Raw genomic sequence first — 12,959 nt, forward strand, 5'->3', positions numbered from 1 at the left:
GGCAAGTTCATGCAAACCAGAAATAATTTCATTTTTGTCTGTATCCTTTCACATCTAGAATAGTTCCATAGTAGGCATTTAATAAATGCTTGGCTGGTGAGGTAATTGATTGATTAGTCATCCCCATTGATAGCCATCCCTTAAAGAATATTATTATGCTTGTAAATCTAACCACCAGGGGAAATTGTGAGTGAAGCTGAGTTCTGGTACCATTGTACAGTTAATATAGTGGCTCCACTAGGCTAATTGTGCAAGCGTTGTTGGAGCCCTCTCTGCATGTACAGCTTCCTCCAGAAATTATCCTTCTTTTAAAATGCAATAGGAAGAGGTTCCGGGTTAAGATGGCAGCAGAGTAAGAAGCAGCTCTTAACCTCTCCTGACCAAAACACACAAAACTCCTCAAGGGGGCATAAAAACAAGTCCAGACGAACGGAGGAACCCCACAACAGGACACAGCGTGGAAGGTACGTGGAATCGAGACATTTCCAGGCTATAAAGGGCTCTCACTAAATCGCGGGCTGAGCAACCGCCCCACCCCCAACCCCTCCACACTCATCTATAGCTCCGAAACCCAGCTAAAAAGAAATAGAGCAAGTTTGGGGCACCCATCGAGTCATTGGCAGCTCCGGGACCTGTTCCTGAGAGCAGCAAGACTTAGGACCCCATTAAGTCAAAAACGCACGCGAAATCTGAGCGCGGGCGGGAGCAGGACGCTGGGCGCAGAGTGCCGACTGAGCAGAGGCGTGGGTGGAGGTAGACACAACCAGGAACTAAAGCCTAAGTGGGGAACCAGTGCAGACAGGTATACGACTGTGGAAGCAGCGCCCTGAGACTTGTAAAGAAACCTCCAGCAGAGGATCAAGCAAGAGGGCCCACCAGGGGGCTTGACCTTGGAAAAAAACAGAACTCAGACCTCAGGAGCCAATAGAACGCGAACAGACACTGAGCGCGAGGATAAATCTGAGAAGCTGCTGGGCTAATGATGGCTACTCAGCCTCAGGAAGTTCAGAAGAGAGAGAGAAAGAATAATAACAAGAAAAAGAAGTCTTTAACACTCGACAGCTTTTACACAGAGAAAATCCAGACAACCGAGCAAACAGAGGAGGAGAACAAACAAGCATCCGGACCCTCCCCAAATAAGGATATGTGGAGAAAAATAAATAGGGACAAAAAGGAATACACTTCTTCTCAGCTGCACATGGCACATTCACAAAGATTGACCATGTTATAGGGCATAGAATCATTGCAAACAAATGCAAAAGAGCAGAAATAATAAATGTAACCTTCTCAGATCATAATGCAATAAAAATAATAATTAGTGAGGGCACTAAATAGGTAAATTAATTTGGGTAGAATTAAAGAATAACCTCAAGTCAAAAATGACTTTTGTGGAAGTTTATTTACAAATGAGAAGAGGAAGATAAAATAAGAAAATCAGAGAGAGGATAGGATAGGATAAGTAATCTAACACACTAAGTAATTTGTTCCAGCCTCCTTGTTTAACCCAGGAAGATCTAATTAATCCCCAGTCAGAGGAGACTCAGCCTTGAGCCCAAGGCCAGAGGACCAGAGGGCCAGAGATAAATGAAGCAGAAGCTTCAGACACAGAATCTCTTTTGAAAGAGCAGTTTCTTTAGAGAAGTCCAGGAAGATTTAGTCTTTATATTCACCATGTGTAATTCCAAGAGATTAATAGCAATTTCACTCAGTCTAAGGTCTCAGCCAGCAGTCCGAGCTCCTCAGGTCTAGTCACCCAACACAAGAAGCAAGCAACCAAGAGCATGAGCCCTGGAAATTCTTTCCATTTATCCAGGCCATTTCTTTCATCACTTCTTGTGCCTTCCTCTTAGTTTGGTGCCAATCACAACAGATGCATTTTTTAGGACTGCCTAAGGGGCAGTCAATCAATTCTGATTCATCACCCATTCTTGCACATGTGGGTCACAGACCTCCAGACTTGAGAGAAGTGGAGTTGTTTACACTTTTGGTGATGAGATTTGAGAATGGGCAATGTAGATTTAATCTCATTATCACAATGGTTCTCCTGGTTCTGCTCCTTTCACTCTGCATCAGTTCTTGGAGGTCTTTCCAGTTCACATGGAATTCATCCAGTTCATTATTCCTTATAGCACAATAGTATTCCATCACCAACAGATACCACAATTTGTTCAGCCATTCCCCAATTGAAGGGCATCCACTCTTTTTCTAATTTTTGCCACCACAAACAGAGTAGCTATAAATATTTTTGTTCAAGTCTTTTTCCTTATCTCTTTGTGGTATAAACCCAGCAGTGGTATGGATGGATCAAAAGGCAGACAGTCCTTTGAGCATAGTTCCAAATTGCCATCCAGAATGGTTGGATTTTTTCGCAACTCCATCAGCAAAGCATTAATGTCCCAATTTTGCCACATCCCTTCCAACATTTATTATTTTCCTTTGCTGTCATTTTAGCCAATCTGCTAGGTGTGAAGTGGTAACTCAGTTGTTTTGATTTGCGTTTCTCTAATTATAAGAGATTTAGAACACTTTTTCATGTGCTTATTGATAGTTTTGATTTCTTTATCTGAAAATTGCCTTTTCATGTCCCTTGCCCATTTATCAGTTGGGAAATGGCTTGCTTTTTTGTACAATTGATTTAGCTCCTTATAAATCTGAGTAATTAGACCTTTGTCAGAGGTTTTTGTTATAAAGATTTTTTTCCCAACTTGTTACTTCCCTTCTAATTTTGATTTCATTGGTTTTGTTCCTTTACACACTTTTTGCCAGGCCTGTGACAATGTAACATGTCTTGCTACTGTGCTTTCTTGACTCCAGTTCCTAGGTTCAGACAAGTGGTCTCAAATAGATGTCTCATCATTAAAAAAATACTTCCTTTCTCTCTTTCTTATCTGTAAAAATGATATTAAGTTTAAAAAATGCAACAGATAGTTTGGGTTTCTGCCGATAAACATAACATAGTAGGCAACTATATGACTCAGTGGATAGAATGTTGAACTTTGAGTCAGGAAGAGCTGAGTTTGAATCCTGCCTCAGAAATTAGCTGTGGGACCTGTGGGAGTCACTTCAGCCCTTGAGAGGGTTTGCCCTGGTGTTAGTAGCACCTGGTTCTTCCAGGTATTGTGAGGATCAAATGAAATAATATATGCAAAGCACTTTTCAGCATTAAAGCTTTATATGATTTCTGGCTACTATGAACACTACATCAGAATTAATGGCTTAGAAAGTGAACATTTAGGACAACGACTACAACTTTTCAAACCCCAGAGGAAAACAGGGAATTTCCAGAGCACAGTTCATTCCCAGTACATATGGCTTCCCTGATAGAAAGGGACAGAGTGAGGAAAACTGTGTCACCATCTCTCCTCCCAAACTCACTTGATCACAAGTGCAGATTTCCCAAAGGTCATAATTCATTCTTGGATTGTCCCTACCACTCTGACTCAGGAATTATCAAAGCCATTAGTGCTGACTAAATGCATGGATTCAATTTTCCATGACTTATCTCCTGCTTCTTCATGAAGTCATTAGCTTTTATTTGCCCAATTTTAATTTTTAAAGAATGAATTTCTTCCATGACCTTTTGATCCTTCTTTTCCATTTGGTCTATTCTACTTTTTAGGAAACTCTTTTTTTATTGGATTGTTGGGTTTTTTTGTCTCTTTTTCCAGTAGGTCAATTTTGATTTTTTAAAAAATTATTTTCTTCACTGGATCTTTGTGCCTCTTTTTCCATTTGACCAATTTTGCCTTTTAAGCTGTTATATTCTGTTTACATTACTTTCATTTCTTTCCCCCATTTTTCTTCCATCTGTCATTTAATTTTTTAAACCCTTTTTGAGTTCTTCCAACACCTGAGACCAATTCCTATTTTTCTTTGAAGTTTTGCATGTGGTTGTTTAGATCTCAACATCCCGTCTTGACTCTGTGACATACTCTTTGTCTTCATAGAAATTTTCTATGTTAGGTGTTTCTTTTACTCTTTGCTCATTTACCCAACCTTTATTTTATCTTTTTTCCCTATGAACTGGGAGTTTTGAAATCTGCTGATTCTGTCTGCTCTGCTAATGACTTGCAGGACTTATCACTCTGGGATATTTTGCCCTAGGACTAGGTCTTCACCACAGTGCAGGCTTGAAAAAGCCAAGCACTATGGTCTTCTGCCTCACTGCTGGCTGGTGCCAGGGGTTGGGATTTCAAAGGTGGATGTGGGGTGAGGGGTGCTCTGTTGATGGTGTAGGCAGGGTCCTGGGACACACAAATTAGTCTATGCCTAGGCTTGGAACCTGGCAAAGTAGGTGGGGGGATGATCAGTCAGCACTCCTCTGTGTGTTCTTTAACTTCCATTCCCCTTTATCATGTGAAAATTTAATGTCTCTGCCTACCTTTCAAGTTGTTTTCCATAGGAAAGCCCTCTCTCTCCATCTTGCTGTTGGTTTTTGACTCCTGTCATTTCGAAGTGCTTTTTAAAGATTTGTTTGGAAGGATTGTCAATGAGGTTTTAGCTTTCCCTGCCACTGAGATGCCATCTTGGCTCTGCTCCTCCTCTCCTGCTTCCTGAATATGATATACTATTCTTCTTTATTTGCCATGGCTTCTTATCACACATCAGTTTGCTTGTGATGGCTTCCTCCTTTATCTATCCACAAGACCCCTTAACTCCAAAGTCAGGATCAAGGTGCAAAATTTGTAAATCTTGGTTACCTTGTCCAAGGTCAGAGGAAAAGGGAGGAAAGTGAAAACAGAGAAACGTATGGCAATAGCTTGCTGGAGTTGCATAAAACTAGCAATAACAGGAATGTAGAGACTGGTCTGAATATACCCTTGAAGAATAGCTGAAATATCAGTTTCTATAAGATCAGCCAGCTTGACAAAGGGCCGAGCAGAAAGAGGACCCTAAGGCTCTGAGAATCATTATTTTTGCGCTTGAATGACCATCTACCTCTTATAATTATTTCAAGTTTTGCTGTTGTTAAAAATCACAAAATTGCTGCCTATTCAGTCATTTGTCCTAAAATCTCAGAACAAAAAAAATTATCTAATGTTCTGACTATTTTCATTTTGCTCCATAATGATCATGAAACAAGAGCCTGGGTGTACAAGAACATTAAAGTTTTAGTCTTCAAATTAATATCATTCAAAAATTATTTTCAGGGGACTTCTAGATGGCTCAGTTGACTTAGAGCCAGGCCTAGAGATGTGAGGTCCTGATTCAAATCTAGTCTCAGGCACTTCCTAACTGTGTATCACTGGACAAGTCACTTAACCCCCAATGCCTTGCTCTTATTGTTTTTCTGCCTGGGAACCAAGAAAAACTATTGATTCTAAGACAAAAGGTTTTTTTTTAATGATTTCTAATGTTTCCAGCAGTATCATTAAAAAGGATAAATTTCAGAGTTCTTTTATGCTAGAAATGGTATATGTCATTGTGAGAACCAAGCTGTTATGATAGTATTGAGACTAGAGAAATACTGGGCATTTCAAATACATATGATCTTTCAAGATTTATTTCATCTGTCCTTTACCTTGTCAGTCATCTCAGAATGGCTTTTGCTAAAGAAAAATAATCATAAAAGATTAAATTACAGGGGAATTCTATTCTTTTAAACTATTTTGGTTACTATTACTTGTTGTATTTTAATACCTTAGCCAATTGGAAGGCATGTTTCTTGAGATATATTTGTTTGAGTTACAAAGGAGATTCCCAAAGTGGGCGCTGCAACGATCCAGGGGATGGTGGTCATGGCCTAGGTGCATTTGGGGGCCTTGAATAACTGTAAGAGGGTGGTGATAGTATGTGACAGGGGGCGCTAAGTAATATTTTTTCTGGAAAGGGGGCAGTAGGCCAAAAAAGTTTGGGAACTATGTAAATGAAATTAACTCTAACCCATTCATAGTCAAAAATCTACTTACCCTAGACATCTATATTATATCATCCCCACCTCCCTCAGGGGGAGTGGAGATAAGTTACCCACACGTGACAATAAATATCAAATCAAGAACAAGGGACTGCCCTTTGGGCAGTCTGAATCAGTGTAGAGGCTGCCATTGGTCCACTTGAATTAGAAGTGGCCAACAAGAAATGACGAGAGACGCTATTTCTTTAAATACGTGGGTTACAACCTGGTAAAGTTAGTTCAGGAGTTCAGGAGTTCAGGAGTTCCGGCTTTGGACTTGGGGCTGAAGGTGCTCAGCTGAGACCTCAGAATGCTTCTACTCTGAATTGTCACGTGGTTAAGTTAGGCTGACTTCCTTGGCCTATCTTGGCGTTTCCAAACTCTGCCTTAAGTAGGCTTATAGCCTCTCTGTCTTCTAAAGTCTTGTGGCTTATAACCTAGTTTAATTAGTCTTTTAAACCTCTCTCTCTCTCTCTCTCTCTCTCTGTCCAGGCCTCTCCAGGCCTGGACTGGCCTCTCCCTCTCTCTATTTACCTACCTTTTACCTTCCTAATTGTAAATAAACTACCTTAAACTGGATGCTGACTTGGGTCTATTTTAATTATGGAATCAATCTGAATTGTTGAATCCTGGTGGCCATATTTTTAATTAATATCTATAAATACCTAAAATCTCCCTCTTACAGAACCACTGAGTTACAACATGATGGCCCTTGGGTAAAGTATGGAATTGTCCTAGAGCAACAATACTCTCTCCCCTAGAGGCAGCCTCTTTGGAAAAATAAACCATTTAAAATCCCATTAGATACTTTATATCTATTATATTATATTATATTATATTATATTATATTATATTATATTATATTATATTATATTATATTATATTATATTATTATATTCCCATTGGTATCATAGCTTCTTTCCCAGTCTTCAGGTGTTTAGGAGAGACTGACAGATAGATTATTGTGCAGGTGTAGCAGGTAGGGGGCACTATAAATAATGCTTGACCCTACTTAATAGTAAGGACCAGGTGCTACCAATCAAATGTTCACACATGCCTTCATGCATCTATCATCATTTATGTAATCAAGCAATCAATCCGGCAAACATTTATCCAGCACCTACTCCATATCTATGATGTCAAACTCAAATAGAAAACAGATCCCTGTGAGTTTGACTTAGAAAACTACCAATTAATGTCATGAGGCTGCCCCTCACATAGAGAAGGGGCGTGTTTGTTGTGTGTGTGGTTGAAAGGCAAGCAGAAAAGATATCTCTAGCCTCTTCTCTTCTCATCTTTCTCCAAGAGCAACTAATTCCTGTAAGGAGAGAAAGCAAGAGGTTGTGTGCACCCCTCAGAAAGAAAAGGGGTACTGGACTAGGACTCTATCCATTTGTTCTTTTAAATATTATTAGTGTAAAATGTAGTTTTCAGATTTAAGTTAAACTTCTAACAGTTGTTTCTTAGTAGGGAAAGGAGGTCCCAAGTTTTATAACCAATCCTTTCCACCAAATGCCATTTTCACAATGAACATACAAAGGAAGCTATAAAGAAATTCATTTATCTACATTCGTAAGAAAATAGAAACCAGAATGTATAAAAATGTATACCAGATAATACAATATGAAGGAGCTCTCCCATTTGGGGAGCTAAGTAACTCAGTTCAACAGCAGTAGGTAGTACAGTAGATAGAATGATTGGAATCAAGAAGAGTCACCTCCCTGAGTTCAAATACAGCCTCAGACAGTTCCTAGCTGTAGGGTCTTGGCAAGTCATTTAACCCTATATGCCTCAGTTCCTCATGTGTAAAGTAAGCTGGAGAAGGAAATGGCAAACCACTCCAGTATCTTTGCCAAAAAAATGCCCAAAATAGGGTAATAAAGAGTTGGGCACAACTAAACAACAACAACAAAGACAGAACAGACACATCCCTTGGAGTCAAAAGTAGCACTCATTCACCTACAGACTTAGACACAAACTTTAATCTCCCAGTCCAAGTATTCTCATTCTAATGAACTCTCCAAGTTTGGTAAGGAGGAATGAACCTGAGAGATCTATGTACCTGCCTCTTACCAAAGAAGACACATTTTCTGACTAGCCTTAGAGTCGCCTTTGAAAACAGAAACCCAGCTCACTAGAGTCTTTTGTCCAGATATCTTTGTATCAATCCCCAACCTGTTTTGCACTATTCTTTGTTAAAAGTTTCACAACTTCTGAACTTACTGGTCCCTCTCATTCAGAATCCGAAATTCTACCCAACTTCAAATTATCCTAATAATTCCTCAAGCGGTATAGGTCAAAGCCTCCAAGCTGTATCCATACAGTTTCATCCTGTCACCTATAAATCAAGGGTCCATAGTGATAAAGGGACTGCTGTGGCTTGGGTGTCATTGCTTTCACCTTTAAAATTTCATGCTATCCCTTTTCCTATGGAACCACCCTTCCAACTGCTAGTACTTCAGACCTAATGAATCTTTGGATGTAAAGCAGGAAGAAGAATCTAGGACAGAATGCCAATGTACTTGTTGAAGCCAGATGTGCAGGAAAGCATAATTATATTCTAATTTCAATTTCTGCATGAGAAGCTTTTGTAGTCTTTGGACTAGTGTATCCTCAGCCAATTTCTACTCCATTATTGACCCACCACAACACACAAACTCACATAGAAAATTATCACACATTCCCTTAAATTGTGATATAATTTATATACTACTATGATGACTGTTGTTACTGCTATTACAACTACATAGCTTCACCTATGACTACTACTACGACTATGAAGAGGAATTACTACACCTAGTACCACTACTACTACTACTACCATAACTACTACTACTACTCTTGCTATCATTTGACTTTGATACTGTGCTTTAAGGTTTGCAAAATGTCTTATGTACATTATTTATTTTGATCCACATAATAACCATGTGGTCTGGCAGTGAGGAAGGATAACAGATAGAACAGTGGAATTGGAATCCGGAAGACTTGAGTTCAAATTCTGCCTCAGATACATTCTGGCCATGTGATGACGGATAATTCATTTAATTTTTGCCTCATTTTCTTCATCTATAAACTGGGGGTAACAATAGTTTCTTCTTCCAGTGGCTTTTGTAAGAATAAATTGAAAATTTGTAAAGTCCTTTGCAAACTTTAAAGCACTATGGAAATGCTAACTATCCTCATTTTAAGGATAAGGAAACTGAGGCAGCTTTGCAAATCTTTACTTTTCATCCTGACTTCTACTGTAGCACCTTCTCTAAGATTCTATTTTGCCTCCTAAAATAATATACAACCTTTGTATAGAATAAGCAGGCCATTGAAACTTAGGGGCTCCTCAGAATAATGTTTTTAAATGCATAATGTATCTATTAAGGAAACCAATTATATTGAAATATAGTTGTGAGAAATATATGTATACATATGTATTTTACTGATTATATAATATGTAATCCTCAGATTAAAATCTCCTGCCCATAGAATTTAAAAGTTTAGGAACAAATTTCCTTACAATAGCTCTTTGAGGTAAGCAGTACAAGTGTTTTTATCCTCATTTTACAAATTAGTTAATTGAGAGATCAATGAGATTAAGATTTTGTGATTAAGATTAAGTACTTGAGGTCACCCAGTAGTATCAGGATTCTTTCATGGATCTCCATCATAGTTTTCCTGGAATGAACATCAATCCCATCAATCACTGGCTTAAATTAAAGTCAGTTAAATGAATATTTATTTGGTTTGTGGGTATATTTTGTTTGGTGGACTTTTCATCTTTATTTTGACATTCCCCTTGGTCTTGTTAATTCCTTTTTCTCACCTAAATCCACAGTCCCCAGTGCTGCCCTCATTTTGTTCCCTCTGATTTGGACTTTTACTACTTCCCTTTACCCAACAGAATTTACCTTTCCTGTGTCTTATTCTTTTGGGACTTTAGAAAGTTAGCATGTTAATATGATATATTCTTTTTTGCCATAGTTTTTCTAGATTATTCTTCAATATGTTAGTAGATCGGTAGCCAAGTTGATATGTACAACTCTTAAACTACCTAGATGGTCTTTTTTTTTCCTGTGGAACTCTTGTTCTTTTTCTCCCATGAAACCTCCAGAGCAAATTTCTCTATGATGTTGGAGACTTTGCAAAAGTCTGGTCTAGGATATTCATTCAGTTTCTTGATCAGGAGAGCAATATTTGAGCTATTCATCATGCTCTTCTTTATTCTCACCACATGACTAGATCAACCTCCTTTTCTATTTACTTGTGTATTTTTTTCACCTTATGAAACAATAAATGACACCAAAAGAGAAATGGAATATAACTGTGTAAGGGCATGCAGTCAGTTCAATCTACTGTTCTAAAAACTATCTGTTGTCCTCAGATAAGAGATACTGCAGTTCTGTTGAAATGGTTGCCTTAATCCTGTTATCTTAAATCAACCAGACTTCTTTTAACAATTGCACTAGTATTTAATCATTTTCTCTTCTTTTTTGCCCTTGAACAGATAATATTTTATCATTCTGATAACAAACCAGGCTAGTTGCTTGGCATAAATTCTTCCAGATCCTTCCTCCCCATTTTCCCTTATGCTTATTCTCCTTTTCTCAACCTCTCCACCTTCTGTGAAAGTTTTATTTACCTATCGTAAATTGTTGCAGAATGATGCTAAAAGATTGGGTATTCTATGAAGGCCAGAAACAATCATGAAAATCCAAATCTGTGCCCTAGGAAACTGAGGCTGCTATTGGTAAGTAGCCTTCCTTATTAGCAAGGTAATAAATCTTTTTTTTTCCTAGTTTAACTCAAGTTATTCAACACTCATTGGATCTATCTAGCCAGTGGTTGAGATTCTCTGTGTGCTAACCAGGAACTCAAGTTGAAAAATTCCCCAACAAAAACACAAAAAATATCTTCCAACTACTTTGTATTTATTTTGTATAATTATTGATATCCAGTTTTCTTATTCATTTGAATATAAGCTCCCTGAGAACAGAGACTTTTGTGTGTGTGTAGATTTCTTTGTATCTCCTTTGCTTGAGCAGGTTGTATGGCACAAAGAAAATACTTAATATTTGCTGATTGGGACAGCTATATGGCTTAGTGGATAGAGTACCAGGTTTGGACTCAGGAGGACTTGAGTTCAAATATGATCTCAGACACTTCCTAGATGTGTAGCCCCCGGAAAGTCACTTAACCCTAATTGCCTAGCCTTTGCTCTTCTTCTGCCTTGGAATTGATACTTAGTATCGATTTAAGATAGAAAGTAAGGGTTTAAATAAATAAATACTTATTGATTGATTCATTGATTAGAGTGTTCTGTCTTCCAGGTGATTTTCCCTAAGTCTTCTAGTTCTTTATAGCAATAGTGGTACAATTAGACCTTTCAGGGAAAGTGTTAGGACAAGAAAGAAAGACACTTGCAACTCTTAAAATTATACTGTGTAAACAATTGCTGTATGTATAAGGAAAGAAGAAGAAGGAGGAGGAGGAGGAGGAGAAGGAGAGGAGGAGGAGGAGGAGGGGAGGAGAGGAGGAGGAGGAGGAGGAGAAGGAGGAGGAGGAGGAGGAGATGATGATGATGATGATAGTTCTCACTTGAGCCTGCAAATCCATAGCTATATTCACTCTGCAAAATCCTATCCCTGATAAGACTTTTCTGGACATTTGTTGATAGTACTAGTTTTATGCTTGAACAACACTTTGTGAGGAGTATTCCATCTATACTGAGGTTTCTTGAACTTTGCTGATTCATATTGCTTTTAAGAAACTACAGGGGTATCTCATATTATGAGATTATCATGTCTCAGAGCAGACATTTATTGAGAAAACTATAGGATGTGCTTTTGTTTTTGTTGTATGCTGGAAGGCTTTTTCTTTTTTTCTTTGGTAGAAATCTCAGTTACTACTTCAAAGGGGGTTGCTTTCTTCCCTTTGCTGAAATCTGCTCATTGCATTCTCTTCACTCAATAGTACTGGGGCTATAGAAGGCATTTAACAAAAATTTTATTGGATTGGCTTGGACAAGATTGGATTTTGGTTCAATCTATTCTCATCTTTCCTCTCTGAATGCATGTTTTGTCTGTTGAAAAGGGTTACAAGGAAATCTAGATGCTAACTGAAAAGATTTGTGGGAAAGGAGAATGGAAGAGCAATAGCTACTTTATCAGACTAGATATGTGTTGGCTCCTACCTTCTGATCCTAACTCACTTGGATTCTTAAAAGAACTATAGAGAAGAAGAAAGCAAAACAAAAGATAAATAGTAGATGATGAGTACCTAAATGTAGCAGTATTATTTATACTATAACATAGATATTTTAAAAACAATTCTAAAAGATTTAAGAACTCTTATCAATGGAATAATCAACCAAGATATCAGAGGACTAATGAAAAAGAATAAAAATGTGATGTTTTATAATAGCTAGAGATTGGACTATTTTAAAAGAAAATAATTCCTTCATTCCTTTGTTCCTTTGGCAATAAAGTATAAAAATCCAGAATGAATTGAGATTGGGGAGGGGGGGGAAGACAAAAAAAGTGTGGGTGTTTTGTTGTTGTTGTTTGTTTGCTTTCATCTCTATTACAAAAAAAATGAAGAAGGAATATGACTACTTCTAGAGGTAAGATGGGAAAATGACAATTGACAGGACAAAGAAGGCTGAGTTTCTCAATTCCTATTGAATTGCTTCAATAAGAAGCAAGTGCTTCAATTCTCTCTGCCAAGGAAAAAGACCTTTAGACTGGAAGGAGAGAAGAAAAATGGCTAATGGGAGTCAACATAAGTAAGAATATAGTAAGAAAGTACCTACTGTACTGTAACATTTCAAACTACCTAAACCATACAAATTACATCCTCAGTTACTGAAAGAATTGTTGAAATGTGCTTCCTGAAGTGTTATCAGTGACATTTGAAAGATCATGGTGAAAGAAAGATATATTGCAGGGCTGGTTCAGGAGATATATCTGAATTTCTGCCTCTCTATACCAAAGAGAGAGAGAGAGAGAGAGAGAGAGAGAGAGAGAGAGAGAGAGAGAGAGAGAGAGAGAGAGAGAGAGAGAGAGAGAGAGAGGGACCT

Source organism: Gracilinanus agilis, chromosome 1 (assembly GCF_016433145.1).
Source record: "Gracilinanus agilis isolate LMUSP501 chromosome 1, AgileGrace, whole genome shotgun sequence".
In the NCBI taxonomy this organism is placed as follows: domain Eukaryota; kingdom Metazoa; phylum Chordata; class Mammalia; order Didelphimorphia; family Didelphidae; genus Gracilinanus; species Gracilinanus agilis.